We start from the raw sequence: 25,454 nt of genomic DNA, 5'->3' as shown, positions 1-25,454 counted from the left end.
TACCGAATTCGAAAGTTCAACAAAGTCCCAACGAGTTTCCTTGATTTCTATTGATACCAAATCGATTACTGCACCAGAATATATCGATACAGGTTTCGCACTCCAAATTCAACCTCTTACAAGTCAAGTATTTGTAATTTAACTTCATTTAATTACCAATTCATTAACTTTGTAATGTATGAGAACCGTGTGCAGATATGTATCTTCATTGTAGCCATGTTCTGATTAGTTGAATTTGATTTGCAAAAGGGTGAAATTGATTCGCCTGAGCAGAATTTCAATATTATCGGCGTTTACCGATCATTTCGTGGATAGTCACGCCTCGGACCTTACAATCGGTAATCGGCGATCAGTGGGTATCGCTAATACGCTGATGACTCTTGATACCGCTGTAAACATTGTAGTCGGTATGTTTAGTTTGCAGCCGCGCGCGCGCCCGTCTCGTTGCTGAACAAGCGTATTATCCGGTATGGAAACGGGTGCGCGCGTTGTCTTCGTCCGGTTTAGAGAATCTATGAACAGGTAGTGTCACTCGGAAGATCAAAAGCGTCAATTAGAGTGAGAGTACTGGCGCACCGCTGCGTTGGGTTGGGCGATGTTGACAATCGCCGTCGATAATCGCATCACGCATGACGAACGTTTCCATCTTTGCCGCTCGCGCGTTGACACGCTGGCTTCGGTTATTATTGGTCGTTTGACTGAAATTGACCGACGAGATTGATCATCCCACTCTGTTTTCTATAGAAATTGCGCGACGAGAGAGAGAGAGAGATACCTTGGATACAGAGCTTCGTAAATTGCTTGACGTAATTAGAAATTTGCTATATTCACATATACTACATACATACACATAATTACTATATTATAATATATGCTATAATAGAATGTGCAGCAGAAGCATTCATATGTTATTTCATATATGTATGTATGTATGTATAATACGATTCATTGGCTATTAAACCGAATGAAAGGAATCTTGTCCGATATTAGCGAGCCTGTATTTCATCAAGAAATATCCATCGAGCAGTTCGTATCAATTAGTTTTAATGATGTGCATAGAGTACATAGTGTGTAGCTACACTTTTACAAAATATTGGAAACGAGAAAGCTGGGGGATAGAAAACGAATTGAACATAGTTCATCCAAACTATTAATTCCCGTTTAAATAAGCACACAGATGATGATTTCTTGCCACCCTGTTTTGAATAAATCGTCAATATTTAATTACCTACACGTTTCATCGATCGTGAGAGGCTGTGCTGGTTTCGCGACGTGTTCGTGATAAGTAGCTGTCTTTATAGAAAATCGATAAGCGGAATTATGCTAACCGAATTTGAAAATTGTACAAAATTATCATCGTCTGTTCGGCTTGAGTGTGCCATCATTTAATAAATCTGCCGCTACGAAATGTGAGTAACTTCATAATCGACATGACAAGGTGCAGGCGTTCTTGAAAGCATTTCAGCTGTGTTGAAATTTTCTGGAAACGTGGGAAGCTCGGAGGTATTCTCCCTTTATAAAAAGCCCTTCAACACTTGCGCGGGACTGTGATAGTCGGGATTCAAAATCCTATTAGAATTAACCCAGAGTGCGGTTTTTTAAATGCATATAAAATGTAAACGTTCAACAACGCACTTTGAGTCTGAACGAAACAACAGTTCGATTTGTCACGTATTTAATGGAATCAAAGATTCGAGTCGTTCAGAAGCACGATTACATTAAATACACGTTCTCTGTAAAATTGAAAGAATTTGATCAAGAGCGCTACCATCTCGCGTTACGTTGCCGTGTTAATTTAGTTTACAGCTTATTCCATAATCATTATTTCATTTAATAATCCGTGCTGACGCGCTGCCCTCGCACAATGTTAATTATGCAATACTAGCATTTAATGCGTTGGAACTTCATTAAAATGCAGGTTTTCATTTCAGAATGAAAAAACGTGTTTAATCGAACGCCTCGGAGATCGTTCGGTGTAGGAGAATATGTTTAAAAAAGAAGCCATTTTTATTCAACTGGAAATTGAAATACATTATTGAAACGAATGACAGTTATTTTAGATTATAGCGGATTATTTCCTTTCAATATTGAAGCCACACACTTTTTTCAGAAAGCATAACAAACGGTGCGGCTCTGTCGAGTTTCACATTGGAAAAGAATGTACGAGAGATGGGAACGTTTGACGAATTATGCAACGGTGTAGCGGCGTGTTTGACTCGGGGAGGAGAAACTTACATGAAAAGGAGCAAATGAGAGAGACTTTGACGAATGCAACAGGTACACGCTGTAGCTTGAACTACGGACTTCTGGATAGTCAGCGAAGTCGAAAGTTCGCGAGCCGTTTGTTTGTCGATCTCGATTCGATAATCTAATTGTACATCAACCATTCAACAATCGTCGCGTTTATCTTCTGTTCTATACGAAACACTATCGTGATACTTCGATTGCTTCGAAAACGCTCCAAATTATGTTCTGTGCGTTCGATTAAAAAACACATCATTATTCTCTGATTTTGAATTTTTCTCTTGCATTCTATTCTTTTGAACATTTACAGCGTTGTTACACTCTGGATAGGGATGCATCGTACGAGTATCCATCTCCGTGCGGGGAGAAGTTTTCACGCGCTTCTTCTTTTTTCCTTCTTGTATTCTCAGCGACCATATGTGCACACTACTGCACACGCTGACGTCAATGCTATCTGGGTCAATTTTACACGTACATCGGGGTCCGAAACCCGGGAAACACATAATTACAACGACGCTTCAGGTGTCGACTCGTCTCTGCGGAATTCGTTTCATAGCGGTTTAAGCGCCTGACTAGGATTGGTGAGCTGAGGTACGAGGGGGACATTCGATAAATCAGAGGATATTGTATCTACCGTTTGGTGAAGCGAGGCCAGCGGATCGGCGCTAAAGGAATTTCGTTAATATATTACCCTGTTGAATATTGAAATACGGTGTTAATTGCAGCGACCCTGCCGTTGCGGCCGGAAGTCGATGAAAGTTTTCTCGATGCGGCACGCGGAACTATGCATCGTAGCGAAATTGCACCTGACCGCGCGCGATGCAACTCCGTTAATTTATAATTAATCAGCCGGGATTTTTACATTTCTCTGTGTAATTTCATTCTCTCGTCCGAGTACGATTCTTCGAAGAGTTCGTACGCGTCAAGTTTATCGAGTCCGGTCCCGTATTTTCTTGTTCCACCCTGTATATGCGCGAAGTTGTCCCTATTATATTCCGTGCACCGTCGGTGAAGCTTCAATCAAATGTAAAATAGCGAAGGAAATATCACGGGGTAAGAAAAGCAAGGAAACTGTACAACATTTAATGAACTTGCCATTCTTTTGCGATGCAATGCAAATCACCTTTTCTCACTCTTTCTTTTTATATTGCCACGAGAAATCTACACTTTTTTCCGAGACTTTCGAGAGCGTTGTTTGCGTATCGTTGATACAATTCTTCGTGACAATATTTCGAAACTTTTGTTTGACTCGTGCACAAGCTCGGGCAAAGAGTAGATCAGCGTTGGCTTCTATTCGGTGGTATCTGATCCGGGTCAACTGATCTCTGTTGGTTGACGCTTCGACATCAATTGGTCTGTTTCAACGGCGGGGACTCGCCAGACCTTGCTCGAACACAATTACGTTATCTGCCGGTGGGAACTAGATGTTTATCGAGCTTCTTACGACGCCGTTCAATTCCTGTCCTCGTGCACGCGTTCGAAACGAATCGAAGAAAAAAGAAGCGTAACGTTGGAGACATCGTCTGCCACCTGACTGACTGAGACCATTTAGCCGAAGGAGCGTTCTAGAAGTGGAAAACGAGCTACTTCTGCGTGACAAATGTCCACGCCGAAGAACAAGAGCCGCGATGATTCTCGTTTCGAAACTAGGTCGATATCGACATGATTATCAGAAGGACACTCGGTGCGTTCTTTGGACGGACGTGTCACCGGGAATGCGTACTTCTTGTCGATTCTTCAGGAATTTTTGGGAAACATTCCTTTTATTCTTATTTAACGCAATTGAGTATTTCAAAACTGTCGCATTTCCTTGAAAGGACCTGCCGTCGAGGGTTTTTGTCCTGGAGTGTATATACACGGAGAAGAATATAAGGGAACTAGGTGTCTATTAAAAGATGCGTGAGGCGTCATCCCTCCCGAGGTTTGGTACTACACGGCGCGAAGAAAGATACGAAAGTCTGTGAGTAAAATGAAATATTCCCAGAAAATGCAAACGGTCCGGAGGGAAATTAATGCCTATCTCAGGACAAGGTGTACTTGTCAGATGAACAGCGACTAAATAAAAGATGCGGTGTATCGGCCTGTTCACCCTGAACAAAATTAGTCCTCGCAGATACACATTAAACATAAGAATTGTTTCAGCCGAACCGATTCATTTTTAATGGTGAAAATCCATACGAAAGATAAGCGAAAGTTATCGTTTGAATTTTCAGTTGGAAACGTGAGAAGTTACAATGCTGCTACGCGATGCAATGTTTGCTTCCTCTAATAACGCTTCGGCTAGTTAGTTACTTATAGTATTGCATACATTATACATTACATAAGATTGAAGCTTTAGGAAAGTGAATGTTGGTTTAATACACACACACACACACAGGTCCTACAAATAATAAATACTTATTATAGAAGCCATTAGGGGCAAGCAATTAGTAATAAATATGCCAATACATATATGGTAGAATTCTACCTGTCCTGGTAGAATTTCAAGGCAGCACGACGAGTAAGGTAGATCCTGTTATCATTCTCAGGCGAGCACATTTTCCTATACAATTGCACGGTAATAAATCTCGAAACGTCAATCGCTGTAAGACAACACTCTGCTCCATCTGTAAAGCTAATGTGACATCTGCATCGGCACCGTGGCTAATTAAAATGTACCCACGGGAATTAGTTCTGGAATCTCATTAAAGGGGTTGCCGCATCTTATCGGGCAGCTAGAAGTGTTTCCTACGAAAACTTTGTCATGCGTACCGCGTACACGTTGCAGACGCGTGTGCAAGACACAATCCAACCCCAGCTGCGCGATAAATCTTGATTCCATCTCCATCGATCTCTGTCGTTTCATTCCCAGCTGACTTATCGCATTCTTCCGTTTCGTTTGGTACGGAATTTTTTCGATGGGACTTTTTAAAAATGTGAAATTACGATAAAACTAAACGTGCATAGTGTAAGAATGAGAAACACAATTTCGCACCGGAGGCTGTGCGAGAAAGAACCATCTTGTGTACCAACAGCGATGCGGCCTACAAGTGTATGTAAACTTTTTATGCTTCCCCACTACATATATTCTCTGCCGGTTTCTTTACATTTCCACTCAGACAGCTGCATTGTGTGCAGAATTCACAAAAATATTTCCGACGATGTATTTGAAGAGGATTATAAACGTAGTTTATTCTTTGAAATCGTATCGATACTCTTTCCTTTATACTTGTTCTATATTCGTGAAATTCAATATTATCGGTTTGGATCTTTATGCAAAATAGAAACTGTTTATCAAGCTTTAAATTGTACCTACCTATTTTCGCGATAAGCGCATGAAGTTCGCGGTCCCCGGCTTATTGTTTATTCGCGGAGAGTTTCTAGTGAAGTATCAACTCGCGATTTTTTTGATGCTGGAAACTTTTAATGTAATTTTTTCTCGGCGATGCGACGACACGAATTAACCGCGCACTTTGCCGGGGAAGGGTCGACGGTGTTTCGAGTTGACTCGCGGTTTGATTAATTTCTCTAACTTTTGCTCGAGAACAGTTTGCAAACAACTCATCTTCGGCTCGTTCATTTAGTGAAAGGCTTAGATCGGCCGGCCGCAAGAAGTTTCGGGTTCCCGCGGTTGTGATGAATTTTAAGAAACTTTCCCCGGTTCCGGAAACTGTGTGGATAGCATTCGGGGCGAATAAGCACGGATCATTTTAACGGTGGCTAATTTTTCTCCTGAATAAACGACGTTTACCAGACCATTAGCTGGGATTGCCGAAGCCGGGAGAATTGGAATGTCTAACACAATTCTTGCGAGTTCGAGGAACTTTAAACGAAACAGGCAGTGAACATCGATGTGAGAAATAGATAACAACGCGGCTGGATTGCAAGAGAAAGCGATAAGGGAATCTAAGGTTTCTCGGGAGATGGGAAAATTCAGGGAAGCGTCCAGGATACTGCGAACAGTTATCGTCATCATTCGGTCCTTTTCGATATTCCCACTAAAAGATAATTCAATCTTGTACTCGACATCTAGGATTAACGTACGAAATTTCTTTACTATTGGGACTCGTCACGAGCCAGACTCGTCAAAGTACGGCAAGGGGGTTAAATTCAACGTTGAGGTCATTTCTGCGGTCTATTTTTGAAACACCCTGTACAAGAACTTTTCGGATCCACTGTAGGTTCAAGTAAACACTTTTATCACGAAGCAATCATCGCGAACAACGTTACGATACCTGTATACGCGGCATGACGAACTTATTGATTTTTCCGAAACTGTGATCCGCGTACGTCAGCAAAAAAACATATTTGCTCAAGTCATGTCGGGTTCGAATTTGCGATCGTTTTATTCCACGAATAAAATATCCTTTTTTACGTTTGCTAAGTCAACTACAGAGTTCAGTTTTATAACGGGAGAGATGTGCTCGGACGGCTTCCTCCTGTTTGAAATAGTTAGCTGCATTGTTCAATTTGTTATAATTATTTGGGTAACATTTTCACCTAGTATTTGTTCAAAGTAAAATAACACGAAGGCACAAAGACTCCGAAGGAGTTCATGGAACCCGAAGAAGTTCACTTTTAAACGGGAAGTATGAAAATGGCTGTTGCATAAGCTACTCTAGAAAATTACTGCACCCAAACAGGTAACGGAAGCTGTATAACCTGTATTTACGAGTGCGAATTTCGTGTACGTTTACCGTTAAAAAGAACGTGTAAAAATACCAGTAAACTAATAATCTTTTGTTTTTAGGTCAACGTGCTTTATTCGGAAAGAAAAATACCCGAGCTACGCTAAAGTTATTTCCGAAAGTAAAAACAACTCGGCGCCACAAAAAGCTTAACAGTTCTTCTAAAAAAAATTCAATTCAATAGGAGACAACGATTTGAATTGTTTCGTATAATTCGAGACGCTATATTCGCCGAAGCTAAACGTAGCCCGCTGCTAATCTTCCACCACGATTCACGGCGCGAATGATCGAAAACCTGGAAGTTTTGCAATTCCGCGACTCTATCTCGCTGGAACAAAACTTCCTGCCGATGTTCATTTTAGTAGATGTTCGTGAATTTCTAGTTGGCTCACCGTCTAATTGGAACTCGGCATCTTGTGCGTATTTGTTTAAAGAATTTTGGTGCATAGCGTTGACATGTTAGTTTGTCAGTTCGAAATTTGACGTCTATACGATTCATATGATACGATTCACGTTTGTCCCTCCACGTTCATACGTTTTTGGGTATACCAGTCACGTTTGCGAAACATTCGAGTCGTTTTGTAAGAGAACGGTTGACTCGAGACTCATGGTTCCATCGGGAAAAACATTATCGACCTTCAAAATGAAGGTCAAGGACTTTTTTTCAGAAATCTCGACCGATCCAACGGTGTATACAACGGTTATTTTGCATACAGCCTGTACTCTGTACACATTCTTCTAATTTGCACGGAGAGATTCGCGACCGTCTCAGTTGCTCGAACTCCCTTGTCTCGTTGCAGCGTCGCGCGTCGTCGTCGTCGTCGTTGTCGTCGTCGTTGTCGTCGTCGGAAAACTTTCTTCGGTCAAGCCCCCAAAAATTCGGTATGCTAAATGGTAACCGAGGACAGTGTCTCGAAGAAGAGTGGAGCAACCCCGTAGTCGAGTTACGGAGCGAAACGCGTGCGCGGGTGGGTTTAATCGGGTGAGGAGGGAGACGGCGGGGGCGCGGTCGCGGGTACAGAAACATCGCACTTCAGTTGGGTTTGGTTCGCGTTTCGCGACTGGCCTCTCGCGCCTCGAGGTGTCTCTTTTTCGTGGTTCGTGTCCTTTTTGTTCGTGAATTTCGTCCCGCGCCTACCGTGACCGACCGAGGAGCATAATCTCTGCCAGTGCAATTCCCGTGGAATTTTCTGGCCCCCCGACGTCACCGGAACAACAACTATCCAGTCCGCTTAGTCCTGACCGCTCGAGATCTCGCATGGACTGTACGTGTCCCCGAGTTTGTGAGTGAAAACCACTTAGTGGTTTCATTGACAACAATTTCTAGCTGTACCTTTTCTGCTCGGACGATAAAATCGTCGCGCGTTTTCCCCGTTGATCTCCTTCACGGGAGACGCTGGTGGATCACTGACACCTTTATCTCGCGATTACCGAGTAGAAGAACCGTCCGGAATCGAGCGAATCGTTAAATGTCATTAGGAATTCCAGGACATCTGGACTCTGTTCTCTGATCCTTCTGGTCTCTAGCAGCTGATAAACCCTCGCACGCGCGCCTTATATTTCTCAACGTCCGAAAGTTTCCTTACAGCGTCATCCATACAGCGAGGTGAATTACGGCACGTCAGAGATAGATACCCTTTTCCAACTTCCTCGGTGAAAATCCCGTTTGGTCGAGAGTTCGCGGATTCGCAGCATGCCAGACAGCCCAATCGAACTGTTCGAGGGTATCGCGTGACAGTCGTTTTTGCGATTCCGAGCAGTGACGCAAAGCCGACACCCCAGCTGACCAACGTACGTTCGGAGGGACCAAAAGTACGCGATAGCGCTCGCAACGTTGGCTCTAACAGGTTTTCTAATTAGAGGATGTCTGCTGATTGCTGACGTCGAACCGCGGCTAGCGAATCAGTAGGAAATTCTCGATCCTGTATAGTTGATATTTGCGATTCGATGATTGTGTCGTGCGGCAGCCTAAGGCGTTTCGCGAAGTAGCAATGTTTATCCTGGCAGGAGCATGCACGGTGTGTGGCGTTGCGCAGACCTCGGAAAGCGTTCGGCGTTGTTTGGTCTATAAACGGATTGCTGAATCCGCGAATCAGCGTCGCATTGGCCCGCATTAGAGGTCAACCCGCGCCGCGGAAAAAGCGAGAGTGGCCGATCTGCTGGCCGCGAAGATCGGGTATGGGGTCTGCTGATAAAAAGCGAACCGAGAGACGATCTTGCGGTGCTCGACTTGGCTCGAACTCGAGTCCTAATGGAATTTTTGCCCCGCCAACTTCTCGTCCGAAACTTTCCCGATCTTCCGGCTGACCATTAATTTTGATCCTGAGTTTTTGCCGCTGCCACGAGGAACGGGACGGGACGGGATCCACCGATATCTCCCGTGAATCTGCTTTCCCGAACCGTTCCGAGGGAGCCGAATTCAAATGTGGCCAATTCGCGGAGAAAAGTTTGTCCCCCGTTGAACTGCCACGGCCCGACGCGACACGACGCGACGTCGTTACAAAACGCGGCGACGATTTATGGCACTTATGTACACGGGACAAGGAGCGACGTGTAATTTGTGACGCGTCCGGCACGAGGTTGCCTCTCTTCATGGTAAAGTAAATGGACCGTGGCGAATGAAATTCCTTCTTGCGCATCGTTCCCGTCGTTCCTGAGAAAATGGATTTTAAAAATTCAACGGATCCACGCCAGCTTCGGCACGACGCGATACTTACGTTGATGCGCCAGTCATTGTTCTTAATTTCGTCGCTGTTTAACGGATAGTGCTCTCGTGGATCGGATCAAACGACGCCAGACATTCTCGCGGATAATTCGTTCGACGTTATATGCTCGAAATTGAGCACGGGATCCTAAGAGTAACGATCAAGCGATGATAAAATCGACGTTCCCACCTGTACTTCCGTCTCGGTGCGCGATTTTACCGGGACCAGTTCAAGCGTACGCGTACTTCTGTTTCGTAGCTGCGTAATGCCGACGTGAAAACAAGTTTAATTACCACTGGCTCGTGTACTTTTTCGGAAATGTTGTTCGAACATCTCCAGTTTGTCGCATTGTGTAACTAGTTTCGAATTTTCCGCAGGAAAAACTAGGCCATCGGGTAAATTATTTCGGCGGGCTAATTTTTAACGCGTGCCATTTTCAACTGGAAAATTCCGAGTACCCGGGAACTTTTATTTTGGTGCGCGCGTGCAACGAGTTGTCGGGAAGCTCGCGCTGATTTTTAATTAAAGGGAGTCTATTAACTCCCTGGCACACAAACACGCACAGTATTTCCCGATTTATTTACGACGAATATTCGAAGTGTCAACGTTGACAGATCAGTGGCTTTGATCTCGCAGTTCGTCACATACTAGGAGTACAGAACTCCGTTTAAAAAGGCGTTATTTAAAAAGGCACGTGGCACGCAATTAAACCGTTGATAACACCGTATTTACGAGCTCCGAGGAATGGTGTCGCTCCGCGCTACCCTCATACTCGATTCAGCTAAAAGAAGAAAACGTTATTCAACCTGATTCCCGCTCTGCTGACATAAACTCGAATGTTATATGTGTCGTATCCAGAATGGAACATACGAGCTATAACGAGGGAACTTGCGATACAAGTTCAGGAAGTGCTTTCTGATTAGTCTACTCTCGTCATGTAGATGTGCGCGCATGAGGTCTTTGTCACAAACATCTTCGGTTACTATAGACTACGGCAACCTTACAGATAGCAATCTTGCTCTTTAAACAGATACATAGATGGTATTGACTAACAAATATTTACCATGGAGCCGCTTCCTTTGCGGAGGTAATATCGCACACTTCTTTATCTGAAAAAATATCTCCATTGATTGGCGGAAGTGCCGCTTACTTCCTGGAACTTTTCCTCGATACGTGCCGGGAATCTCGATGTCTGTCGTTCAGATTATGCTTTTTTCCCGCTGTGTGTTGTACGTGATTGGAATTGTTCTAATTGTACGAGTGATCGACGAGGCGTTGAATCTTACTGTATTGCGAAATCGTTTAAAAAGGCATGAGATATATTTAAAAATAAAATCGATTCACGTGGAATTCCGAATGAGAAAGCTCTTCGATAACAAATGAAACCGTTCTCAATTAAAACGACAACGCCATTCGGAATCAACGATTTGCATAAAATTTCAGAAGTTCTGATAAACTGTGAGCCAGAAACGATAATGGCTGGATTCTGGTTATTATCGGAACTCTCTTTAAGTTTTCGCTATATTTTCTTTTGGACATCCCGATTTCCTGGGAAATGCAAGTAATCCGGGATTTTTACACGAATTAACCGGGCCACCCTCGGCACGAAATAATTAATCCACAGTCCATTACGACTTTCATAATCACCTCGAAGTAATTCGACGCCGAGACAATTCAGTATTGATTTTTACTTCGCACGACACGTTCCCAACGAGGTTTAATCACGTTTCAGTTCAGTTAGTAATCCCTGTATGTTTCTGTACTGTCTGAAATGCAGTTAAACTAACTCAAATATACATTTTAATTAACACCCTCCCATTTTACTTTGCAATGCTAATGGTTGGGATAATATGCTTTTCATTTCTCTTTTCATAAATTTCATATTTTCATGTTTTAAACACGGCAAATAAAGAAAGAGGTATAAGTCAGAGAGTCCATTCACTATAAGTAGATAAACCCAGCCATGGTCAGACCCAGAGCGTAGGAGTCCCGACAACCAGTAAAACGTGCTCGTTAGTATGGTACTTTTGCTAGCGTTTTTACATTACAATAGCAAATATACGCGGTAATATAAATAACGTTGCATCTAGAAAATGTCCGAGTTAGCTTGGCACAAGGTTCTGTAAGATTGCAAAAGTTTCAAAGTTTCTGCTGACACCAAAGTAAAAAATTATACTTTAAGAAAGATAAAGGTACCTCTGCTCGCGAAAAAGGATCTGTCGCCGTCTAGTTTATGTTTTCAACCTTTCCTGTGCTCACTGGCAGGACTCGGTTAATTAACGTCGGAGTGTCGGAGGCAGGCACAATTCGCAACCAACATACGAAGATCCAAAATTAACATGCGTTTCATTGTGAAGGATTAATTACTTCTCGTTGGAGAAAACGTGACATCTGTGCTAAGCCAGGTATCCTGTTTCGACGTAATCAAAACTCCTCGGGCTATCAATTTAAACAATTAATGCTACAATTTAATGTGCTTTTTTTCCCTATCAAGTTTCTCGCGCTGAGTTTTCAGTTTTCGTTTTTTCGTTGACGTTATGATCTGTTTAGTTTTTTAAATGATTTTATAGCGTCGATTATCGATTATCGAGCTTTCTCTGCCTCGCAATAGTCGTTTTCATGCAAAACGAAACTAGCTTTGTGTTAATCTGTACGTATTAAATACATCCGAGATCGTAGCTTCCGGATATGAAATACTTTTTTAGATTTCATAACAAATCCGGTTCGGCTTACTGGATTCTATTTTCGTTCTGTATATACATATAAAAACCTGTAGGGGTTTCAGCGGATTAAAAAGTATGAAAGTATACCATCGAGTAATGAAAAATATGTATATGTATTCACAATAGCGTAGCCAATCGCATTCAAATGTTATACAAATGGTTTCATTTGGATAATCGAAATTGCTGTGATACTCGGTTCTGTGCAATTATCGCGTGTTCAAAGAATCGTGCTTTCATAAAAATTTAATTTTGCAAGGAGTTTGGAACACCGTTCAAACGATATTTAAATTTTCAGCTTTGTAAATTTTCCTCTCGTAGAGTAATTAGATTTTCTCTTGCACGTCGTTCCTCCTAACCTCTCCACGGATTTAAGTAAATGTCTTCCGGAAAACTAATTCTTCCATGTTAAAACGGAAACACGAATAACAAGTGAAAATCAAGACAACCTCGCATGAAACAGAAACACAACGGGGCAAATCCTTGACCCGATTCATTCAGTTCTCTCCTCATGAATTAATGGTGATTTATAACGGTCTCCTATTCAATTCTGCTCCGTCTTGTAAAACGAGAACCATGGCGAATGTTACAAGTGTTAAATTATCTCGGCAGATTGAGAATTCGCGAAGAGGCTGCCCCGTCGAGAATCAGCGTAAATTCATTAATTCTCGCGAACTCGTTGAAATCGCGAAGATAAAAGTAAACGGTACGATTTTTCAATTTTTCATCTGTGCCTGTCACGAAAATGAAAAACAGGCTTTATGGAACTCTAAGTGAGCTATACCATGTATACATACAGGTAGAAAGTTTCATTGAAATGCAGCGAAGACAACAGATTTTGATGACAGACTATATTCCAACTTCAGATGCATCTGTCTGAACATCGTCATGTTGAAATTGTGTTTCTCAAGTTAACGAGGATAGGACAAAGCCATTATTGGAGCTTCTGGCCTTTTGTCCTATACGAGTACAGTTGACTGAGCAATTAATTAAATGCGAATCGTCCACGAAAACGAAACGATTACAAAGGATCCGTGTCTAAACCAGGTTCTTTATCCCAAGATTAATTGCTTCGTCCGCATGGGAATCCCATCTTCTGGATGTCGGACGTTGTAGGTCCGGGTTAAGTCGATATATAGTCGATTCATCGTTGTTTACGTGATTCCACGAGGATTCCTGGGATCTGGTTTGTTCATTCGGTTCCTTAAACTAAGCTCGTAGATAGTAAAAGGATCCAAACGATGCGGAATCTGTACGTACACCCCCGTCCACAAATCACCGGACACTTACTTATCTTCGACAACTTGATTTTATTGTTTAGTACAGGTCCTTTAATAACAAAACAATCGTCTGCATCCAAATTTGAACAACAGATTGACGCAGTTTTTCCATAGGAGCCGCGGTGAACCATCATTGACTTTGGACGCTGTTGTTAGACAATCAGTTAAAGTTAAGTCGACGACAACGAAAACGAAGAAAAGGGCGAGATAAATTAGGGCATCGTAGCCAGGGCAATTTGCACAGCTCGCTCGGGAGGTCTCGCGTTTTTATGGCTGGCAAAATGGTTGGGCTTTTTTTAGCGTGCTATGTAACGCTCCTGTATAATTCGCGATAAATAACTTAAAGTGGTTTAAACGGATGAGCGTGGAAACGTTGCAGGGTATCGCAGCAGGATAATGTGCTTGTTGGAACATTACTTCGCTTTTGTTGCGAAAGCTTCATCAAATAATACCCTAAGAAATTAAGGCTCGTTAGCACCATTACCAGAAAGTTTTCAATTGTTGTGCAGAGTGTTTCAAAATTACATGTTACTCGCTTTCCGTGTGACTTTTCTATGAAAGGGTATAGAAAAATGGAGAAAAAACAAACAGAGAAGAAATCAGCACGTTGCCGTTATTAATGGAAAATATTTGATTCGTTCCGATTGAATGTACGAAACCGTGTTAGCGATAATTCCGTCGAGAAAATACCGTCGGCGATTCCGATTCACAAACGGGTTTGTCCGTGTTTTCCGTCGGTTTTTTATTGCGCTCGTTCGCTCAATGATTTTTTAGCGTCGATTTCAGAACAATAACGTAATTACGGAATGAAAGTCCGCGCACGGTTCGCAGGCCATTTGTATCGGCAACTGCCTGGCACGCTGCCTTTTGACTCTTCCTCGTCGTTGCCGCGTGTCGAGGAGAATGGTTAATTACAAATCCCCGTGCGTTCGCCAGAGCGTCCCTCTGTCTTACAAAGAATTGTTGCGAGCATGCTCGGTCGCGATAAAACATTCTCCTCTTTTTCCATTTTTCTGCAGTTAACGGTCCACATTAGCTACCGTGGCCAACTAACTGACGATTCGCTAATTGGAAACGAATGTAACAACGTTTCTGTTTTTAATGCGTCTCGAATATTTTAGGGGCGCTGTTTCATGGCTAAAAGTTTCGTCGCATGCATGGAAACGAGTAGAAGCGTTCTACGAATACCATGCGAATGTGAAACTTCAGTGGAATGTGTCGCACAAATTTTGGAGACCTGCGGATCAATGGAGATATTTTTCCCTCGAACATGATACCGATTGAAGCATTTGTAAAAACATAAAACAAGTCAACCAATCAATGATATGTTTCAATATTGAAGCCTCTCCTTTGCAACAGCGTAGAAATACTTCGTGTACGATTTTTCGGGGCTGTTTTATGAAACCTTCAATGAATAGCGTACCGCCAGACTAGTCATATGTATTGTATGCAGCTTTACGCGACCGAACTCGTCCCTCATTTTTGTTCTATGAAACAGAGTTCTATAGTTATTGCAAAAATTCAATTTCGAACTGTAAATGTTCTATATAACTTGTTCTATTTCGAAGTTCTTAATGGAAATTTTCGTGAACTATGTGTTGGTTTAACGGCTGCTAAAGGATATATTGATCATTATAGCCAGGACGCTGAATCGAATATCTGCCGAGAGATAGGATATCGACTTTTGCGAGGTGCGAGCAGAACATGGCTGTTTGTATGCGCAAAACAATATCGCCGTGATTGCATAGAGATGATAAGATACTACGATATGTATTGGCAACGATACCTGATCAAGATTTAAGACACATCTTTGTAGAGACGCGAGGCAGTGTTAATCTAACAAACTTCCTATGTCCGTGATTCTTGTAAAACAGAAAATTTAGTCCCGATACGAAAATCGATTTCTCGACAAATTTTCGGCCGTCTGACGTATCGTCGAGTTGTGCTACTGAATTTTTGGGTTACCCTCGGTTGATCGACAACTCATTTCGCCGACACAGCTTTCATCGACGATTTGACCGTGTTAGTGTCAGCCAAATCGTGTCGATGAAGACATTTGTCGACGATTTGACCGTGTAGATAAGAATATAGTGTCGACGAAAGTTTCTGTCGGTCAAATCGTCGATGAAAACAGTGTCGGCGAAATGAGTTGTCGACCAACCGAGGGTAACCAGAATTTTCAATGAATAACGAGTTCGTTTCATGAAAGAAATTACAAATTATTACAGTCGACAATGCTATACTTAAATCACCTTTTACTTTATACCCGTCTCCGTACAATATCAATTTAACCCACCGACTAACGAGCGGCGGAGTACCTTTAATCCATCCCTTTAATCCCCCTTCGTGGCCTCAACTCCTTACAATAAGTAACAAAAAAATCCAATTTATTTAATAAGTGCCAGTCCATTAAGGGCCGCTTCGCAATCTGACCGCCGCGCCGCGCCGCGCCGTGCCGCGCCGTCTTCTTCTTTCATTCGCCAACGTCAAGCTCCAGCCTCTTGGACGGAGCGTTTTCGCGACACAGTTCACCGAACCGCGACGATCAGGATCTTTTTGGTCCATTAATCTGCCCCTCGGTCAAGCAGGATCAATTAATTATCGTCGATAACGTGTGCACGATAATCTCGAGGCACCGACGATCTACTCACGATCCCGGAACTTGCCTCGTGTTTGTTTCCTTTTTATCCGACTGTTTTCAATCGCTGTCCGTCTCTACGTTCGACACGCTACAAAGAACGTAGCACCTCTCCCGGAACTGTCGCTCGGCAGACCCGATGAACGACCGTTACGGAGAGTGTACTGTATAACGGAACAGAAGGCACTCCGTGGGGAGCCGGGCTCTCTTCTCTTTTTTCTCGATTGCTCAGTCCCCTTTCCACTGTTGCGTTTTTCTTTCGATACGAAAGTGGGGAAATCGATGTCCAAGTCCCTTCAAGCGCAAAAATCCCCTTTCATTTTTCGCTTCCTCGATGAACCTGTTAGGGAAACTATAGATAAGGGCCATTATTCCCTTATCAGCTTCGGAACTGATCGAGTAGGTAAGTTTTGCTTTTGTTACGGAGGAAGAATTGTTCTTGTACAGGGTTAGGAAGCATCTGTCGCTGTCCAGGATATATTGTATTCGAGGGACAGCAAATTTGAATAACAGAATCCATAAATACGTAATCAATAATGCCACAGGGAATTCGAGAACTGTCAGCATGTTCAAATTTAATTATTTTGAAATAATTGTGTTGATTAACCCGTTCGTACCGAGCGTGAAAATTTTTATGATTACCGAAACGTTGCTTATTCTGTTAATTAAATTTGTGAGAGCATAATATGTAGTATAATTTCTGATAGATATTTTAAAAGGTTTATCAACCAAACGATTAGCTATTTAAAAAATGTCCCGAGCTTTCATACATTCCGTGGAATTTCATGACGACTGGAAACTTCCGTGCAAACCAGGTGTTGATTGCTTTCGCGTTTTTGTTCACTGGAAAAGTAGGTCCATATATTCGGAAACACTCTGTATATGTATAGAGACGTAAATTCGGTTACGTGATGTTGTATTTCAGTTGTTCAGTAGTTTCAGTAGTGCCGAATGGTTCATATTACACGAAACCACTCATAGTTTTACACAGTTTCAATCGGTTAACAAATCATGGAGTAATTTGACACTTCTTTAAAAAGTAAAAGAAGTAGCCTTAATTTTTAAAATTTATTTACTGCTTCGATTTTTCTAAGCATTCGTGTTATTATCCGTTTATCGGAATTAACAGTACAGTGTACTACGCGTATATTCTCTTGTATCAACTGTCGAATTAGCAAATTAACGATGCCAACCAAATTCAGCCCAATATTGTTGTGTCACAAAATTAGTTTTTCAGGATTAACCTGTTTCGACGAATCGCATCGGCAATCAATCGTGTTAAATTTAACTATGGTGCACGGGCCATTACTTCGTAATTTCGGTACTGCAGAGAGGAAGCTCAAGCGTCCTGCTATATTGAATATTTGATTTTGTATAATGTGTATTTCGAATCACGATTTCGGAACTTACAACCGGACCAGTCTCCGCAATTTCATTAAATTGTAATTCCGCATACAGGACTCTAGATTTCATATCACAGACTTCCGAAGCAGACTGGATTAAAATGTTTCATTTATGCACAATCGCAGATTTTATTGTATTATTCGAAAAGTTCATTACATACTAGACTTTCAGACAATTTAAATTTGCAAACATATAGTGCGTAATTTAACGATCATTTCTGAAATTTATCAATCGAATTTTGTTGCGAGCGACTCGTTCGAAAAGAGCAATATCTCGATACGTGTGTTTAGAAAAGCGGAATCAGAATCTCGGCAAACAGCTGAGTAGCTTTGAAAGCAGCACGTTTTCCCGCGGGAATCTGGTACCAATATCAATTTGTATCGGTGCGATTTCAGGCGTAAGCTCCGAAAGGGTTATAAAACGATCACGGCACTGATTCTAGGGCAGGAGAGAAATACTTCGGACAGAATGGAACGAGAATTCATTTCGCAAGTAGACATTGGTTAACAAGGGCTCATCGGATCAGTGGGAAATAACAGAGAAAGAAGATCGGGCACGAACGGTCAGACGGGAATCGGATGGAACGAGCACCGAACGCAAACTAATATCATTTCATAATAAATTTTCGGGAAAATTCTTTTTGCTTCTATGCAAATCTAACTACGTAGATCGAGAAACTTCGTGCAAATTCATATTTTTCTGGGTAAGCTCTCGAACTGGTTAATCTTGCAAAAATCAAATACGGCGGACTTCCATGTAATGCGATTAAAAAATGGTTCAAAAAGACTGTGCATATATTTTCTGTTGCAGTATAAATACGCAGACTTTTTTAAAAAAATATTCCGTATATTTTTCCTGTACATTCACTGCCATATTCACGATTATTTTACACAGTTTTTTTGATCGCGGAATACGGGAGACTTGTTACGATTAATCTGAATATTCATAACTGTTATTAAACAAGTAAATATAATACATACTCGAATTTGTATCGTGGTTGGTGTCGTTCCAATCGGGTAGGAGTCGTGATTGTGTTGATGAAAGACTCTGTATCTAGATTATAAAAATTATAATATACATATAAAGATTATAAAAACTCCTCTGGGTAAAGAATACGTTGATTAACGCGTACACTGTCTCCTATTTAAAAAAACTGTCGGCGTGTTGACGTTCGATGAAATAGATAGGTAATAAGCTCGTTTGAGATAGAAGCTGCTCGCGCGCGTATATGTACATCGTAACAAGTTCAGTGGCACCGGCAGGGAGACAAGCGGGTCGATATTTTTCATTAAACCTCGACAAGCTCCGATAACTATCGCTTCCGCGAAAAGTTCCTCGAATGCTTGACGTAGGGCCGTCCACCGACCCGTCACGTCGCGGTTTCCCACGAAAATTTCGATAACGTATTGAGAACATAAATTTTCAGCACTGGCGCGGCAGTTGTATCATTTCCACGGGATTCCGCGATGCGGATATATTCCTTGACGACGGTGCTCGATATATGTATATGTCGGCGTCGACGCCACGCAAAGAAAATCCACCAGCGAGTTCTTAAAATCCTTGCATTCACCGTCGGAGTGAGTACGCTTCTTTTACGTCACTGGAATCGCGTCGTTAGTTTTGACTTGCCACTCCGCGATGCACACCTCTGACATGCAAAGATCTCGAGGAGAAAGAGAGACGAAGCTTTTTGCAGTGTTCCATTCCGTTCGGCTGGCTTGTTACCAGACCACGGATCTTTGTGTACTCGTGGCTTAACAAAATCCTCGAATTGCAACCAGATTACTCTGTTATTTTCAATCTAATTTCACTCTTACGTGTTTCGTAAAAAAGGAAAGAAGTATAGGTAAATTAGTTAATTTTCTACAGCGTCTAAAATCGAAACTATGAATTTTCCGGCCCGCTGAAGTTTTAGAAATTTCAAGTTACGCTGGCAGACACAAATACGCCGTGGGTTACTGGACCACGTTTATTTCTAAACTTTCCTTGATGTTTTAGAGAACGCGCAAAAGTTTGCTGTCGCCGTTAGGGACGTTGCACCCCTACGAACATGACGTTCTGTTTAACTTTGTTCCACGCTTGCTATTGATTCCGTTTTGAAAGAAACTTGTCTATTGGTCGCGTTTAAAGATGAGATTCAAGCTTATATAAAATTGACCTGGAAGATGGACTTTCTAGACGCTATTCTCTGTATATTCTCAAAGTTCGTCAACATTGTTTCAGCCAAGTTTTCCATGTAAGTTCAAATTCATTTGCGGATTCGCGTTAACTAGAACAAGATTAACCAACACACCCAGCTGCCGGTTGAAAGGTCAGTTCGTGCCTGGGCTTCCTGTTTAATTTCCTGAATCAGGAACCCGATCCTGTAGCATCGGAGTATCTCGTCGCTCCCTCACCCTAGCAATTTATTGCTTTCTTACGATTTACGTAAAAAAAATAACGTTTTTACTCCACCTCGAGCTTCGGAAATTGATCTCCTGTTCGAAACTCCAAAAACACTTAAAAATATGATTTTTTAAAGTTAGTATCCAACTTCGAATTAATCCTGTTACCACTGTCAGACGAAAAATTGAGTTACCGTTCGAATTAGTTTGTTTTGGCATGGCCAAAGGCAGACAGTATTTTCACACGAATCTAGAACTTTCGAGTTGGCGTTGGACCTGACCATTGCGCTACATTTACCCCGAGCGAAGTATTAAATACGATTCACGTTGTCCTCCTTTCCCGTGAATAGATGCTATTGATTATTGGCGGTTTTATATCATGAATATGTTAATGCGTCTGGAAGCTTAAAGCTGTTACACAGCCAAGTGTGCAGTGGTAAGAAATCTGCTTAAGTCAACATCCGTGAGAAAAATCTACGTACACCTGCATAATACGTAATCCGATTAACTCCGCCGCCGCTTGTTTAATAAAACAATTCTGGTATAAGTTCGTCACCAAGGAAGCTTGAATGTTAAGTATTTTCACGTATGTAACAAAATTGTCATTGCCAACAGCCAGGTAAAGTGTACTACTTGAAGTAGTGAATTCCTCTGATTCGGCGACACTCTCTGCGTCTAAGAAAATCAACGTATAACCTTTGAAAGCTTTATGGATATTTCAAAGTTTCCGCTCGATAATAACGAGGGGCGTCGCCGCGGCTGGAGTAAGGAATACAAATTTCGCGCGTTCAAAATAGCGCGGAAGTCACGTTCGTCTCATAAACTAGAGCCCACGTCGCCTTTGGCAAAACCGTCAATAATGATTCATCGTTAGCCAGTTACGATATCGACAATTATTTATCGGTAGCGGGGTTTGCCGAGGTCGACTGCTCTGGGCTACGGTTCAGGTTCGCCGAGCCATAAATGCGATCCGCGCAAGGATAAAATTTTAGTTATGTGGTTCTGCGGTGACCCTTTTAGAGTATTGTCATCGATACTATGTATATATTCGATGCGACACGATTTCTCGGGCGTAACACGGGTCAAATAATTCATGTACGTTGCGTCAAACATCCCGTTAAATATCATTTAGCGTGGCTTCGCGTAAATAGAATTCCTGCTGGAATTTCGGATAGTATCGGATCGCATAATTATGAAACTGATCCGAGTCATATATTTCTTGTTTAACGAATAACAAGCACCATCTAACCGTTCATTTTTCACAATATCGTAAAAATTATATTGTACTCTGAAGATAATTTTGACGAGCGAACATATTTCTTCGACGCGTTTGAAACTTTATTTCAGCAGTTCCAGCCGCGAATAATTCCCAGCTCTATGTGAATGGCCGACACTTCATCGGCCAGACGTGTTTCGCCCCTTCTTTCTTCTTATTTCTTAAACGATCCCGTTAATTAGCTGAATCTGCAGCGTCGAGTGCCACGGTGTGAAGTAGGCGGAAGTATTAAGTAAGAAGAAACAGCGTCGTGCTGTTTTCAAAGAGCCAGTCGACCGCGACGGCTAGCGGCTGTACCGGGATTTTACGTCGAATACGTTCATCGAGACTTCTGCCATTCGTTCATCGAGGCATGTCGAATTATAAAATGGAAAAACGTGACTGGCGTCCCGACGCCGGAATCTAATTACCGCGTGGCGGGGAACAGAGAGAATCGAGCCCCTCACCTTTGCCCGCGTTCCCTTAAACATTATTCAAATTTAATTATCGTATGATTTTCCGATCTGTCGTGGGTCTCGCTCGCAAACGAATGGACAATTAGACAACACCTTCACCGCTACTGCCTGTACTTCTTCGAAAAGAACAAGTTTTTCTTTGCCAAAATCTTCTCGAAAACGACTTGGTGGAAGATGGCTCGCGAAAGAATGTCGCTAGAAATTATTTGCAAATGTTTCAAAAGAAAACTACTTCAACATTATATGATTGTTGTTCGACGGAAATAAAATCACTTTTTCCGCATTATGCACCGTTATTTTATCTCGCCGGAGTCATATCTTTGTTTGTCATTCATTAAAAGTTGGCAAATATACATTGGCGCTGTGCTTTTGGTGGTTCACGTTATTTTCTTCCACGCTAAACGAGGTTGTGACGAGAATAATTACCAACGAACTATGTAACAGCGCGCGTCAAGGGGCTGTTCAAGATTCCGTGGAAAATACAAAAATTATTTGTTCGACAGAACGTAATTGTGGAAAGGAAAATACAACGTCAAGAACAATCTAAATGACGTTTGTTCGTTGACCCACTTTAGCAAGGAGTAATTTATTTTGGTAACGAGATAAAAATGCTAAATGGTTTGTAATCAAGAAACCTATAATACTACTGGAAATATATGCAGTCGCTAATGGCCAAAAAATAGTGAACGCGACTTTAAAAGTTCGAAGAAAGAAACGAACAATTTCTGGAATACCGATCTAAAACAGAGATTCTACTACGTGCAAATTTCTAGATGAAATGTGTTTCGCTCCGGCTATATTCGAAAATCCGCGAACATCGCGGATTACGGGTGGCTGCGAATCGATTTTCAATATAAATGCTATTAGATCGCGCGTACGCGGCCGTTTCGCGTGTCTTTGGAATAATTAACCAGGCAACAATGAGATTATACAGAATCTCGCTAACTCTTGCAGTTGCGTTGTTATTTGTCAGGGATCGCTTACGCCACGCTAATCCCTGACTACTGCATGTCTACGGGTTATACGTACCTATTTACGGTTTGATCCTCTTTACGTTCGTGTATGTACGTGTGAAACTGTACATTTTTGCACGGCGTGGGTGCATTCGCTTGATACTTTATGCTATCTGGTAGGTGTACAAATGAATTCGAGGCGTTCACAATTCGTCCTTATCTTCGAAGAAAGTTAATCGCTATTTCTGCACGATGCACTGTGACAAAACTATGTTTCAACTGAATTCTGTTTACATATTACTAGACTGCGGATCTTTATGCAAAATAAAAAATGTTTGCATTGATTGCAAGACACATGAGACAAATAACAAATTCATTCTTCTTTTAATTATCTTATTATGGTGAAACTAATACAGTGGTGGCCTTAAATCTTTTTAATACCTTCACTGTTTTAAATTGTACGTACCCATTTTTGTTATAAATTCATAAAATCCGCAGTCTACATATTACTGTAGTAATACTTTGCAAGACTGAACTGAAACGGACATGATCAGCTGCAGCATTGATGGCGAATTCGATAATTAAAGGAACAAGAATCTTCGTTCGAACCCGACGCGACACGCGTGTGCATTCATCTCGACCAATGGCCAGTTTATTGCAATTAATCTCGTATCTCATGCTCGCTGTATCGAGTTCACGATGTGCATATATGGCGGGCGAAGCGTGGCGTAAAATATCGAACAAATTGAGGGGTGCGGGAAAAAATATAAAAACCGATTAATTAACAAGACCGGGGCAACACGCGTGCGTCATTAGCGGCGGTCAAATAGATTATGAATACATCCCGAGAATCGGAGGTTTGATTCGGTCGTTGAAGCAGGATCGAATCGCAGGTAGCGCGGCGGTAGCTACCGGCGCGGCGCAATTAACTCGCTGGAAACGAGATTACTCGGAATTTAGCGCCCCTATCAGCCGGAATATCGCTTGTCAGTAGAGCATCGCCTGCCTAATTGTACGCGGCTGGCTTAAAATTTGTTAGAATCCGAGGCGACGAGGCTTTTATGAGCAAAATTGGACACGCACCGCAAAATGAATGGCAGGAAATTAAAACAGCTTTCCTATTTACCGCGGGCTTCATCTTTCATTACGCGACTCGGTGTCCGCCTCGAAACAGGCGCTCGCGATCCTCACAAAGCGGAGGTTTCGAAAAGCGCTGCTGGTTAACGCGTGTTATCACTTTCCGGTAGATTCAGGCAAATTATATTTCGTTCCGTCGCGTCGGAAGCGGAATACATGAATGAAACTGGAGAGCTATTAGGTCGTTCGGAAAGTAATTTCGTTTTTAAGTAGTAATAATAAAGAATAGAGAAAGTGGACATTCTTGTGATCATCTTGAAAGAAATTCGATCTGCAAGCAATATGGCCGTACGGTCGCTCGCAGCGAATCAGCGGTCGGAATAGCGCACACCATCGCGCCGCGCCATGCCGCGCCGGCCGGGCTACCATCAAAAGAATGTTAACATCCTGCGAATTTTCATCTCCTAATGAGGCTCTCTGTACGCCGTAAAAGGTAAAACAGACGTTCCACACAGATGCGTCAGCCAGATACGCTGGCGGGTGATTTTAAACTATTTTTACACGGAGCTTAAAGCAGTTTCCATTGGCTCGGTCGTGGCCGCGGCCGTTGCGTTTACACCGATTACATCGTCGTCCAATTTCCGTCTGGTCCTGAAATGGAAATCTTGTTCTCGAACCTTTGATACCGAGCGCGCGACAGCTGCGCTACCCTGCAGAAGGACATCTGTCGTGTACAGATGCAATTTCGGAAACTGGGTGGTCGAAGTACACGTCGTGGTCGTCGTCATCGCGTCGTCGCCTCGTCGGCCACTCAGGAAAAGTAACTTCACATTGCAATGCAGTTCCTCTCTCTCACTGTTCTCCGGTCTTTACCATTTACCATTCTTCCCCTGATTGTTCGATTGTTCTCCCGGCTATTATACTCCCGCGTCTCCTGATACGATACATTCGCGATTGTCGCATCGCGGCGAACATTATTTCGTCAATATCTGTCGATCGTTATAAATCTTTTAACCGTGGCCCGCCCTCGATCTTGGCGGTCTTGCAATCGGAAACAATCATTTTCAAATTCGATCTTCTTCGAAGTGAAATTTCACGCAGCACCGAGGTAGAATGCTACCTCGCCGCTCCCTTCTTGCGTTCACGATTATTTCTTTCAATTGCACAATCATCTTCCCAGCTCCCAGCTGTGTTATCTAGGTCACTATGTGTTTCCGTTCGAGGAATTTTAAAATCTGATTGCGACGGAATGGAATGAACAGCTTCCAGTTGATGTATAATGAATATTAGTACATTTTTCTTCGTGAAAATTAAGAGTCCGATGATACTAGTTACATCGATAACAGAGCAGACGCATCTCCATGGTATGGGAACCATCAACGAAAGTTACAACACAGATTTCATTTCGGATTGACAAAATCATATAGTTCGAACGAGACACGAGGGACCGTCAGTGATCTTCAATCTCGTACCCCGTATTCGGTGGAACAATTTTATTTTCTCAATCGGGAGCAAAATCTGTATTGCAGCTTCCCTATCAAGATGGTCCAGTTTATCCTCGATTTTCAAAAGAAATTGAAGAATATCCGAAAAATTCCACACGAAAGAACAGAGTTTCCCGCTTGCTTCGCGTATTGTCTAAATGTAATGA

The 25,454-nt window shown here is 42.2% G+C and overlaps 1 protein-coding gene across 9 annotated transcripts in view; it reads left to right on the top strand.

The window, feature by feature from the left end:
- The first annotated feature begins 7,934 nt into the window (after positions 1 to 7,934).
- Nmdar2 (glutamate ionotropic receptor NMDA type subunit 2) overlaps positions 7,935 to 25,454 on the top strand; it is a 156,768-nt gene continuing 139,248 nt past the window's right edge. For 6 of the 9 annotated variants that reach the window (XM_076420517.1, XM_076420520.1, XM_076420516.1 and 3 more), the window contains exon 1: positions 7,935 to 8,176. The gene's annotated coding sequence lies outside the window, so the exon portion shown is untranslated. Of the gene's footprint in view, positions 8,195 to 25,454 lie in introns of all 9 variants that reach the window. The other 3 variants (XM_076420526.1, XM_076420518.1, XM_076420514.1) reach the window with 2 other exon arrangements.

Source organism: Lasioglossum baleicum, chromosome 3, assembly GCF_051020765.1.
Source record: "Lasioglossum baleicum chromosome 3, iyLasBale1, whole genome shotgun sequence".
NCBI lineage: Eukaryota > Metazoa > Arthropoda > Insecta > Hymenoptera > Halictidae > Lasioglossum > Lasioglossum baleicum.
This window is presented reverse-complemented; position numbering and strand designations above follow the sequence as displayed.